This window comes from Schistocerca nitens, chromosome 4, assembly GCF_023898315.1.
Source record: "Schistocerca nitens isolate TAMUIC-IGC-003100 chromosome 4, iqSchNite1.1, whole genome shotgun sequence".
Taxonomy (NCBI): Eukaryota; Metazoa; Arthropoda; class Insecta; order Orthoptera; family Acrididae; genus Schistocerca; species Schistocerca nitens.
This window is the reverse complement of record NC_064617.1, coordinates 96,087,569-96,100,382: the sequence shown is the minus strand read 5'-3', so window position 1 is coordinate 96,100,382 and position 12,814 is coordinate 96,087,569.

Genomic DNA, 12,814 nt, shown 5'->3' with positions numbered 1-12,814 from the left:
AGTGGAGCTCACGGCCGCAGATTGCATGTACCTGTCACGCCAACATCCGAGTGCTTTTTCGTGGTCATTGCCGCTGGGGTTCTGCCCTTGCTACCTGCTACGGTCGTTCGCAGTAGCACGGGAATCGAGCATCCATTTGCAGTGAGTCTTTCTTCATTCTTGTTGAAGCTATTGTTATGTTTGTGTTTCTGTAGCATCCCTGAACAACCGGGTGTTATAGCTCGCCTCTACAGCAAGTACTTCCGCGTTAGCGAATTTTACCCTAACCTGCAATGCCGCTTATGTTCGGTGATCTTTACGTTGTATGATCGTCCAGTCATTCCAGCATAGACTTTTCCACACGTACATGGTATGTGGTACATTCCCGACGTTGCAAGTGGGTCCCCATCCTCCTTTGCCGGTGTGGGATGTTCTTCGGTCTTCTTTGTCGGTTTATAGACACTCTTTACGTCGTGTTTTCACTATATACGGCCGAATATGTTTGCCTCTCAAGGAATGTATGGCAGAAAGGCCGTACCCAATATTTTTTTCCGATGTGTCACTGCGCAGAGTTTTTGATTCTATGATACTTCTCATGTGATTGGTCGAGTACCCATTACTCCAAAGAACGAAACGAAACGAAAAGGGGAAATAGGTGTCTGTCACATGGTACGATCTGCTAATGTTTCGGCTCCACTGAGAAATATGGAAATTTCCATCATACATTCGGTCAGAATGATTCTCTGTCCCTAACTTAGGGACAGAGGCAGTGACTACAGACGATTCATAAGAACTTATGTTTTAACCGCACTTTAGTAGAGGGACATTGTGCGAGTGATGCAGTTATGTCGATGTGCAGTGAACAGCGTACGTACATCAGTTAGTTGTGATGTCGCGTATACAGTGGGTCTTGATGCTCCAGTCAGGAATTAGAAGTCGGGAGAAAGCAAATTTTACCCATCTGATGGATCCTGATGCTCCTGCGGACGATTTGAGCAGGAAATGAATCGAAATCCCTCTCCAGCAAGCAAATCAGTAATACTTCCTTTATTGCATAGCCGCTTTCGGGCGATTACCTTCCATTTTCAGATGGACGTTATAGTTCTGTGAGGGAAGAAGATCCATCGAGCAGATATAGTCATTTATTTTTATTCGCAGATCGGTTTCGGAAACATGTGTTGCCTTATGAATACCGTATAAAGCGTCAGATTTGCTTCATACCACGCCACGCTGAGTGGCCGCGTGGTTTGAGGCGCCATGTCACGGATTGCGCGCCCCCACCCGCCGGAGGTTCGAGTTCTGCCTCGGGCACGGGTGTGTGTGTTGTTCTTAGGGTAAGTTAGTTAGTATAACTAGTGTGTAAGTCTAGGGGCCGATGACCTCAGCAGTTTGGTCCCTTAGGAATTGAAATGATAATTAAATGGACACCGGAGCTGCAAACAGGCGTTGATGTACTTCATTGGGGACATGTTGAAAATGTGTGCCCCGACTGGGACTCGAACCCGGGATCTCCTGCTTACATGGCAGACGCTCTATCCATCACGTCCCCAATGAAGTACATCAACGCCTGTTTGCAGCTAGGGTGTCCATTTAATTATCATTTCATTTCTAGCAAAGCTGCAAGGCCGTCAACGGTAACTGTTCTTTCGGGAGCAGATACTATCCTCATATATACCCTTAGGAATTCACATACTTTTGAACACTTCATACTACATATAACAGCCACCGCTATAAATTCCCGAAAAAATCTGCTATTGCTGTGGTCGGTACCGAACCGCGATGTGTCTATAATGGAGCAACTCAGAAACACTAGCGTGCTGCATTACTTTCAGTACACGGTTTAGCACTGACCGCAGCATGAGCGATTTTTTTTTTCGGGAATTAATAGCGATGGCTCTTACAGGTATATGTGGTATGAAGTATATCTGGCGCGTCACACAGCACTGACACTGGAAACATAAAGTTTCCGGAACCGGTCTGCTAATAAAGGTGCATGGGGGCTTAATTAAAATAGAATGCAAATAATTTTAATTTTTTGCTTCAGTAGCTGTCTGTTCGGTTACGAAGTCTCGTAACGGTTGGCCCTGACTAGTATTATTACGCAATCTGACTGCATAGAACAACAACAAAGAATGAAATGGAAATTTTCATTAACACAATTAATTAATTAAGTCCCCAGCAACTATAAAACCTACGAAACCAAAGCACAAGTGTAACTGTTCTGTGTGTGGAAGTATGACTCAACGTACGCATCTGGCACGGTTCTTCTTCAACAAAAGAAATTTTAAATATCATTTATACTGAATTAATTAAAGAAAATAGAAATACCATAATTACTCAAGAAAACCACAATTACACTCTAATACAAGAACACAAGCCAGATGCTTTGTTGACTGAACCTGTAATGACGCATTATTCAGGACATTGAAATAATGAGAAAGAAAAGAAAAGTAGTTTGTTACCTTAATTTATATTGATGAAAAGCACTCTAGACATTACAATCTCTCCACACCGACTCGCTACTATCACATCTCAACAAGAACTTTTCAGTATCACATCTCAGCAAGCACTGCCTACTAGCTCATCTCAACAAACACTCCTCACTACGACATCTCAGCACTGACTACCACGAGTTCTCCCAAAGCACTGCCCACTACGAGTTCTCAATAATCACTGCCAGTGGAGGCGGCGAAACAATACTCTCTAGCGCGATCTCTGGCGCTGTGGCTCAGTGTAGCCACCTTTCATATGCCCTTCCTCCACAGGCTAGAATTTGATGGTATTTTTGCCAGCATTGGTGGTGAAAATACCACCAAATTCGTCAAAAAAAATACAGACAAAAATAAAAGACAATATTAATGCGTAAATATCATATAACTAGATAAAATTTTGGCTTTGCACTGACCTTTCAATAACCTAATATATAAAATACAGTAAGCAATACAAATTCCTTCATACATGTGACTTTACATAACAGTTCACACAAGTATTATGTGGTTAAACAGTTCAATCAATAGCGTCAGCAATGACGCATATGTGCAGGTAAGAGTCTCATAACTTTTCACAAACAGTAATACACAAAAAAATCAGTTTATACAAATATTCACATAAACGCTTTCCATAGCTCAAGAATAAGCAGTTGACAGTTCCAGCAGTAGCACCCAGCAATGGTCAACAGGTGCAAAAACCAACAGTGACATTTTTTCAGTAGAAACAGTCCATCAGTGGCACACAGTAATGTTGAATAGGTGCAGACACCAACAAGTAACACCATTTCAGTATAAGCAGTTCCATTAGTTGCACCAGCAATGTTGAGCAGGTGCACACAGCAACAGGTGACATGTTTTCAGTAGAAGCAGTCCACCAGTGGCACCCAGCAATGTTGAGCAGGTGCCGACACCAACAAGTGACATCATTTCGGTGCAATGTTGAGCAGGTGCAGACATCAACAAGTAACGCCGTTTCAGTGTAAGCAGTTCCATCAGTGGCACCAGCAATGTTGAACAGGTGCAGATATCAACAGGTGACATCTTTTCAGTAGAAGCAGTCCATCAGTGGCACCCAGTAATGTTGAATAGGTGCAGACACCAACAAGTAACACCATTTCAGTATAAGCAGTTCCATTAGTGGCACCAGCAATGTTGAACAGGTGCAGACCGCAGTCCATAATATTCACTTTCACTAATCACACTGTTCATCAGCAGAAATTAAACATGTTCTAGTGGCACCAATCATGTAGAAAAAGTGCAAATAACAGTCCATAATGTTCATTTTCACTAATTAGACAGTTCATCATACAAATAATAATAAACACACAAATGATATCAGATAATTGTCATATTAACTATTACAATACACAAATAGCAGTAAACCTATAATATTTATGGGTGTCAGTGCAAGCCACAACAAACAAGTAAAATAATATTTAGGAGATAGGTTGGGATCACTTCTCTGGGATTATAAAAGGAAAACACACAAAACACACTCACTCATCTTTCATCCACATTAGTGCTACTGTGTAATTGAATAGTGTTAACTGTGTAAATGCAATTCTGTCAAAATTTTATGTTCATCATGTGTATCAAGTAGTAGTGGCAGCAATGTATAACAGTCAATAATAGTTAGTCAACGTCATAGTCATCATGTCAAGACCAATGTTTGCCAAGCCAGATCAAAATGTACGGTTGCTGAACAACTTTCAGTGAGCCAAGATATGCAAATACTTCCTCTCTTCAAAAAAAGTATATACTGCTTAGTGATTTAACAAAGTGTGTGTGTAGACAATCTTCCTTCTACTTGAGTGTTCTAGTCTGCCATCTTTATCCTCCTTGTTCCATATAGACCAACAAAAAAAATATGCTCCTCACTTACTTCACCTCTTATCCACCAAAACTCCAATAATCATCAGCATCACATAATCTCAATACTTCAATAATACCTCTTCAATACGTCGATCATCAATATCATTTACCTTACCTCTTGTCCACGAAAACTCCAATAATCATCAACTTCACATAATCTCAATACCTCAATCATACTTCTTCAATACGTCGATATATATAACCTCATTGCCAATATCATTTCACTTCCATAACAACTCTTTCCTCTAGTCAGTCTCCTCGAACAAGTGCAGACAAAATCCTAATGCAAACCCCAATTCATCATCTCATACAATCCGAAGACACAATGTCAACACACAACCTCTCGTGTAATCCATCTGATCCAAATCTGCTACTCATTATAAATTATAAGATACATTTTGTTTACCTTATCCATCATTAAATAAAAGAAATGCGTACATGACCTCTAACAGACTTAGTTCGAATAACTCTCAGTAATTAATTACGATTACGGAGTGTGAATGATCATAATATTTCACAGTGTGTACACCACTTCAAGAATCATGGCAGAAGCAAACATGTGGAGTATTTCTTGTGTCAAGTGTCACTTCCTATTTCAATTGCTCACGAAGAATGCAGTGTAATAACTGTCGATGGTCTAAACCTAGTGTTGGTATGTCATGTCGTTAGCTTCCTTCCTAGTAACATAAATTTATACAGCTTCCATAAAACCTCCAGCTCATGTGACTTCTATGAAGTTTCTCGTACTAATGTTGTTCGTCGAATTATAGCAGTTCATTTTCTTATCTTAAAAATATCAGGCACTGAGCGTAAGCAAAACATGCAATAGCGAGTAAATATACCAGTAGAGAACAGAATGTCAACAAGTGGATGCAGCACAATCCCTATAACGAGTCTCCGTCAAGCGAACAATCTATAATTAATACCATAGTGTGACCTAAACTCCATGTTCGCACACAGTATATCAGCATTTCTATACACCAAATTAAAGAGTACTTATGACAACAAACAGAAATGTGTAAATATGCAATCCATACGCAAAACAGCAAACATATATCTTACGTAATAAACAAGTCATTAGCATCATATCAGCATAAGCAAATAAATGTTCATATGAAATCTTAATAAGTAAACATGAAGGCGCAAGCAGATAAATCACAAAGTATAACCTACATACCTAACTACAGTCAGCACAATTAACCAGGTGACAATTATAATTTAAATAAATAAGCACAGCAGGCGCACAATAAAAAAATATAACGTCAGTGAAAAAGCAGTGCAGCCAAGCGAAGCATAATATACGCAAGTAATAACACTGTTCATTAATCAATAATTGTCAAAATCAGTAAATGTACACAAGCACGTCGCTTCACAAGTAAATTCATAGAACATGAAATTTAGCACAAAGTATGAATCACGTAATCGCAAGCAGCAAATTACGTCTAAAGTACGTACCTAAGTGGAAATATGTTACCTGAAAAATAAACTCAATTAATAGTTACCCTTTTTAGTTTATTACTTTTTTCTTCGAAATTACATTCTTCCTGAAATTTTCTCCAAAGCAAGTCGTCTTAACGTCGGACACGCACAGAATTTACCTGAAGGTCTTAAATATTTTACACAACCGTATCCTGAAAAATACTGAACGTTAATAACATAATTTATAAAGTCACCATAGCTTTTTACTGAATTTAATCCGAGAAATTAGACTGTGTATTTGTTTACGTCTGTCAGTGCATTCGCACTGAGCGCTCGATCAGCTGTAGACGCGTGACGTAGGAAGTGATTGTTTGCGGTCAACGACAGCTTTGTGGGGCGCGCAGACTGACTGTTGCTTTGAGTATGTGCCGCCGCCAAAACACAGCGCGGTATCCTTGTATTCTCCGCGTGTTTACATGTAGCTGTTAGTTTCTCTAAAGTATGTCATTCCACAAAAATTTTAACGTTTGATATATGATGTATTCCTTTAGAGCGTCGTGATTTAAGAGTTTCTACTTCAACAGTGTTATCATGAATGATTTTGCGAACTCTATATGGACCGTTATAAAGCAGAAAAAATTTGCGACACAAGCCTTTTCCTTTGTAAGACAAACGATGAGACTTAATTAACACCTTTTGACCAACTGACAAAATTTTTAAACGACCAGGACGTTTAGCTGATTTCTCTCTTCTAGCAGCCGCAGATGCAATATTTTGCAGAGCCAGGTTCACAACTTCAGAATGCCGCAGTTTCCGTGAAGGCGGAAAAGGAACGACTTCAGAAATGCGATTTGTTGGTACTTTATTTTTTAATATCAATAGAGGCGGTAAAGAAGTTGAGTCATTTGGAAGTTCATTCAGAATGTTTTGAAAAATATGAAGATACTGATTCCAAGTTCTGTGATTCTGATGACAATAAAGACGGCACAATTTAGTGATTTCTTTCATCCATCTTTCTGAAGCGTTAGACTGAGGGTGAAAAAGTGAAATAAAAATTGGTTTAATCTTACGACGCCGTAGAGTACGAAGCCAAATTTTGGAGCGAAACTGAGATCCATTATCTGATATAACCTTATCAACATGACCAACTTCTTTAAGAAAATGTTTGATGAAAGCGTTAGATACTGAACGAGCTGTTGCTTTGCGTATAGGTGTAAAACACACATATTTTGATGTCAATTCCACTGCTACGAAAATGTACGCAAAACCATTAGTAGAACGAACCACTGGACCGAACAAATCGACTGCAGCCATGTCCTTTAATTTCGCTGGAATGATAGGAAACAACGGTGCTCTGTGAGAAACGGTTGGCGGCTTAGCCTTTTGACATAACTTGCATTTGGCAAGAACAGATCGAATGCGTTTTTCCATATTATTGAAGTAGCAATTTTCTCGTAATTTATGAAAGCATTTTCTGGGACCAAAGTGCGCATAACTGAAATGTGTAAAAGAGGTGTGGCCAAATAATCCAATCTAACAAAGCGTCTAAGAAAATTACAGACACCAAGGAAACTACAAACATCACGTTTTGTGGTAGGAACAGCATAATTACTAATAGCGTCTAGTTTCTCTGGATCAGGAAGAATACCGTCTGTAGAAATAATGTGACCGAAAAATTTCACCTGAGAACGACCAAATTCAGATTTTTCCAAGTTCTCTGTAATGCCAACTCTTGCAAAAATACGTAATAATAAATCCAAAATTTTGTTATGCTCACTCCAAGAACGTTTAGCAATAAGAATATCGTCAACATATGAAGTAATATTGTCACGAAGATAAACAGGTAAGATTTCGTTTAAACTACGAATGAATGCTGCAGAAAATATAGTAAGTCCAAACGGTAATTTCCAAAGTCACTTTTGGGTAAAACAGTCATATCCGGTTATTCTTTACCTACTGTCTAGATAGATTGATAGTAGAAGAGTTGTTTTTATAGATGCAAAGAATAGTATAAGAGTAGGCAGCGGTGCAGAAAACTAAAAGGGAAATAGCACCACTACATCTCGGGGCCCTGTGAGCGCTACGGCACATATTCACTTAGTGTAGTGAATCCCCTGAGGACTTTAATAGCTGCACATAAATTTCAGTTTGTGAATTAGTGGCAAATTTGGCGGAAGTGCGTACATAAATTGATCTAGCCATGAACATGGATGTATGTCATTCTTAGAATTGCGAAAGATCTTAAATTTCCGAACAGTCAAAAAGTGTTTATAGTCAAAGTTTTCGCCTCGTGGCGACAAAGACCTACCGCGTCTGTCCCAGTTTGAATGTCGATTGTTGTCAAGTTCGCGCGCCTGGCGCTCTCTTGTTGCATCCCGTAAATGAAACAAATTACTTTCTTCAAACCCTTCTGCTATCTGTGATTCTAAATTTCTTCTGCTGTCTTTTCCTACGATTTCGCTTTCAATGTGTTTGTCTTGCTTTTGTAATGCCTCAAATTCCCTCTTCACGCGTTCATTAAATTTTCCCTGATTTTCAACATGTCTATATATTTTCTGGTACTCTTCGGTTTCTGCACATGGCAATGGAGCTGTATCATCCGAATCTGTGTCCCCATTTAAACTAAGACTTGTCAATTTATCTGAAATCTCCTCAACTCTTTCCGATAAGTTTACGTCTTCCGTCAGTGTCGCAACTCGGGTTTCGGTATTGTCACATTTAGTAGTTGACTGTTTACACTGTTGCGTTAAGTCATTTGGTACGGATTCCTCGATTCTTTCAAATATTTCTTCCTTATCGTGTGCACGTTGTAAATTTAACTCTGAAAATTTTTGAACTATCACGCGATCTTTTTCTTCCTGTTCTCTATCTTGTTCCCTTTGTCTAATCTCTACTGCAATTAATCTATTATTGTGAGGATTCAAAATCGGTTGTACTTCTTCTCTAATTTCTTTCTTTAACTCATCTTTCATATTTTTGAAACATGTCCCTATTCGCGAATCTAACCGTGTTTTCATTGTTTTTATTTCAGATCCTAACTGTGATCCCAGTGAGTCTAACCGTGTTTCCATTGTTCCCATATCAGTTTTAATTGTTCCTATCTCTGTTTTTAATTCAGATCCTAACTGCTCCATTGTTCCCCTTTGTAAGTCTAACCGTGTTGCCAAAGTTCCCATCTCTGTTTTAATTGTTCCTATTTGTGATCCCTGTGAGTCTAACCGTGTTTTTAATTCAGATCCAAACCGTGTTTCCATTTTTAATATAGCACTCATCAACTGCTCCATATTAACTGATTCGAAACTCCTTTCGCCCCTAACATTTCCCGCAAAACCAGTTTCCTTCGTCATAGCTGTAAAGCTATCTGTGTTCGATACTATTTCAGAATCTTCTATCGTTAATCTCGTATTCTGTGAATTTCCTGCTTGAGAAAAATTTTGAAATGGTTCCGGACTATTTTCCCGACTTATTAAATTGTTTTCCACTTCATTATTCACCATACTGTTGTCCTGTGTTGGCGAGTTCGCCATGTCAACAATTTCGTCATTCTGACTATCCATCATTTTTGCCTTTTTCATTGATCGCGTAAACATTTACAAAATATACAAAACTCGTCACTATATGAAAATTACACACAATGACACTTTATCTCCAACAATACCATTCACACGAAATGTTTCCCTCAAACACGATTAACGAACAATTGAAATCTTCCTAACTGCACAAAATTGTCAAACCCGTATACAAGATAACAAAATTAAATTTTGCAAAATAAAATACCATTAGAAGAATGACAATTACCAAATCTACACATGCAAAATAGACTACAATTACTAAACTACAAATTACTACAACAATACTACTGTCTACTATTTTTACAATCAGAAGAATTCCAAGGGACGATCCGAAGCAGCGGTCGCCACGTGCATGGGGGCTTAATTAAAATATAATGCAATTAATTTTAATTTTTTGCTTCAGTAGCTGTCTGTTCGGTTACGAAGTCTCGTAACGGTTGGCCCTGACTAGTATTATTACGCAATCTGACTGCATAGAACAACAACAAAGAATGAAATGGAAATTTTCATTAACACAATTAGTTAATTAAGTCCCCAGCAACTATAAAACCTACGGAACCAAAGCACAAGTGTAACTGTTCTGTGTGTGGAAGTATGACTCAACGTACGCATCTGGCACGGTTCTTCTTCAACAACACAAGAAATTTTAAATATCATTTATACTGAATTAATTAAAGAAAATAGAAATACCATAATTACTCAAGAAAACCAGAATTACACTCTAATACAAGAACACAAGCCAGATGCTTTGTTGACTGAACCTGTAATGACGCATTATTCAGGACATTGAAATAATGAGAAAGAAAAGAAAAGCAGTTTGTTACCTTAATTTATATTGATGAAAAGCACTCTAGACATTACAATCTCTCCACACCGACTCGCTACTATCACATCTCAACAAGAACTTTTCAGTATCACATCTCAGTAAGCACTGCCTACTAGCTCATCAACAAACACTCCTCACTACGACATCTCAGCACTGACTACCACGAGTTCTCCCAAAGCACTGCCCACTACGAGTTCTCAATAATCACTGCCAGTGGAGGCGGCAGAACAATACTCTCTAGCGCGATCTCTGGCGCTGTGGCTCAGTGTAGCCACCTTTCAAAGGTCAAAGAATTATTGTACCTATTTGGTGAATCTTCTGCCCCTAACAAAATGAATTACACAGCTGTGAACACAGTTCAAACATTCACCACGTGGAAGCGCACTAAACCACACAGTAGTATCACGGTTATCAAGAACGTGTGGCAAATTTTGTAGGAGACCGTTAGTGGTATTAAACTGCTGAATCACGTTTAACGTCGTCCCTTTCGCAGACTGGTGCAAACAGGCCATGATCGTGCTCGTCACTGGTAAACAGGGCAGGTAATTGGATGTGCGCGCCACGGGTAAACAGCACGTGGCGCGTAATGATTGCCTGTGGTGTGAACGTGACAATATTTGGTATCACAGCTGGCCGCGACGGTGATTTGTCACGTGCTACGTACTCTACAACATTGATATTGTTGTGCACGTACGAAAATAGACTTTTTAAAAGAATTTTTCATATTTATTTCGCCTGTTGTTGGACCATCTATGTAATGAACTCCATTGTTATTTACAATATCACAGTTACATCTAATGTATTATGTTAAATGCGCATTTTCGGTACATCTAACTACTTTCTTAATTAGCTATTATGATTACATATAACGCGAACATGTCAGCTTTCTTATTCTTTTCCTAAAGGAGTTAATTATTGGCAGTAATTTTTCTCTGGAGTAAATTTTATAGCGTTCAACAAAAAATGGCTCTGAGCACTATGGGACTTAACATCTGAGGTCATCAGTCCCCTAGAACTTAGAACTACTTAAACCTAAGGACATCACACACATCCATGCCCGAGGCAGGATTCGAACCTGCGACCGTAGAGGTCGCGCGATTCCAGACTGAAGTGCCTAGAACCGCTCGGCCACAACAGCCGGCTAGGGTTCAACACTAGAAATAAAAAACTAATTGCACAAGATATTAACACTGTACACAAATAACAGAATATAAAATTACTGCAGTCAGTATCTTCTCGCATCAGTTGCTGGTGTACACCTGTTAGTTAATCAAGTATTGTGATTGCTGTGGCTCTGTGCCTTCACGTCATGGAATTTAGCGATAACTATCCGTGTTTTAAAAGTATATATGGATGTGGACGTAAGCTATAGGCTGCTTGGGTAGGGCAATCCCCAGTTTGACGATTGCGTAATAAAGTGTGGTCTGCTGACAGCCGAGTAGAAGGTGATCCAGATCTGTTACTAGTGAGGGGTCATCTTCTCAATATGGAGAGGTTAAAATCTTTGGTCTGTAGAGATTTGCAGGATCACACCGATGTCAAATTCTTTATCTTTGAAGTTGCATGTCGAAGTGAACGTATTACACTACTGGCCATTAAAACTGCTACACCACGAATATGACGTGCTACAGACGCGAAATTTAACCGACAGGATGAAGATGCTGTGATATGCAAATGATTAACTTTTCACAGCATTCACACAAGGTTGGTGCCGGTAGCGACACCTACAACGTGCTGACATGAGGAAAGTTTCCAACCGATATCTCATACACAAACAGCGGTTGACCGGCGTTGCCTGGTGAAACGTTATTGTGATGCCTCGTGTAAGGAGGAGAAATGCGTACCATCACGTTTCCGACTTTAATAAAGGTCGGATTGTAGCCTATCGCGATTGCGGTTTATCGTATCGCGACATAGCTGCTCGCGTTGGTCGAGATCCAAAGACTGTTAGCAGAATATGGAATCGGTGGGTTCAGGAGGGTAATACGATACGCCGTGCTGGATCCCAACGTTCTCGTATCACTAGCAGTCGAGATGAGAGGCATCTTATCCGCATGGTTGTAACGGATCGTGCAGCCACGTCTCGATCCCTGAGTCAACAGATGGGGACGTTCGCAAGACAACAACCATCTGCACGAACAGTTCGACGACGTTTGCATCAGCATGGACTGTCAACTCGGAGACCATGACGCTGGATCACAGACAGGAGCGCCTGCGATGGTATACTCAACGACGAACCTGGGTGCACAAATGATAAAACGTCATTTCTTCGGATGAATCCAGGTTCTGTTTACAGCACCATGATGGTCGCATCCGTGTCTGCTGATATTGCGGTGAACACACATTGAGAGCGTGTATTCGTCATCGCCATAGTGGCGTATCACCCGGCGTGGTTGTATGGGGTGACATTGGTTACACGTCTCGGTCACCTCTTGTTCGCATTGACGGCACTTTGAACAGTGGATATTACATTTCAGATGTGTTATGACCCGTGGCTCTACCCTTCATTCGATCCCTGCGAAACCCTACATTTCAGCAGGATAATGCACGACCGCATGTTGCAGGTCCTGTACGCGCCTTTCTGGATACAGAAAATGTTCGACTGCTGTCCTGGCCAGCACATTCTCCATATCTCTCACCAACTGAAAACGTCTGGT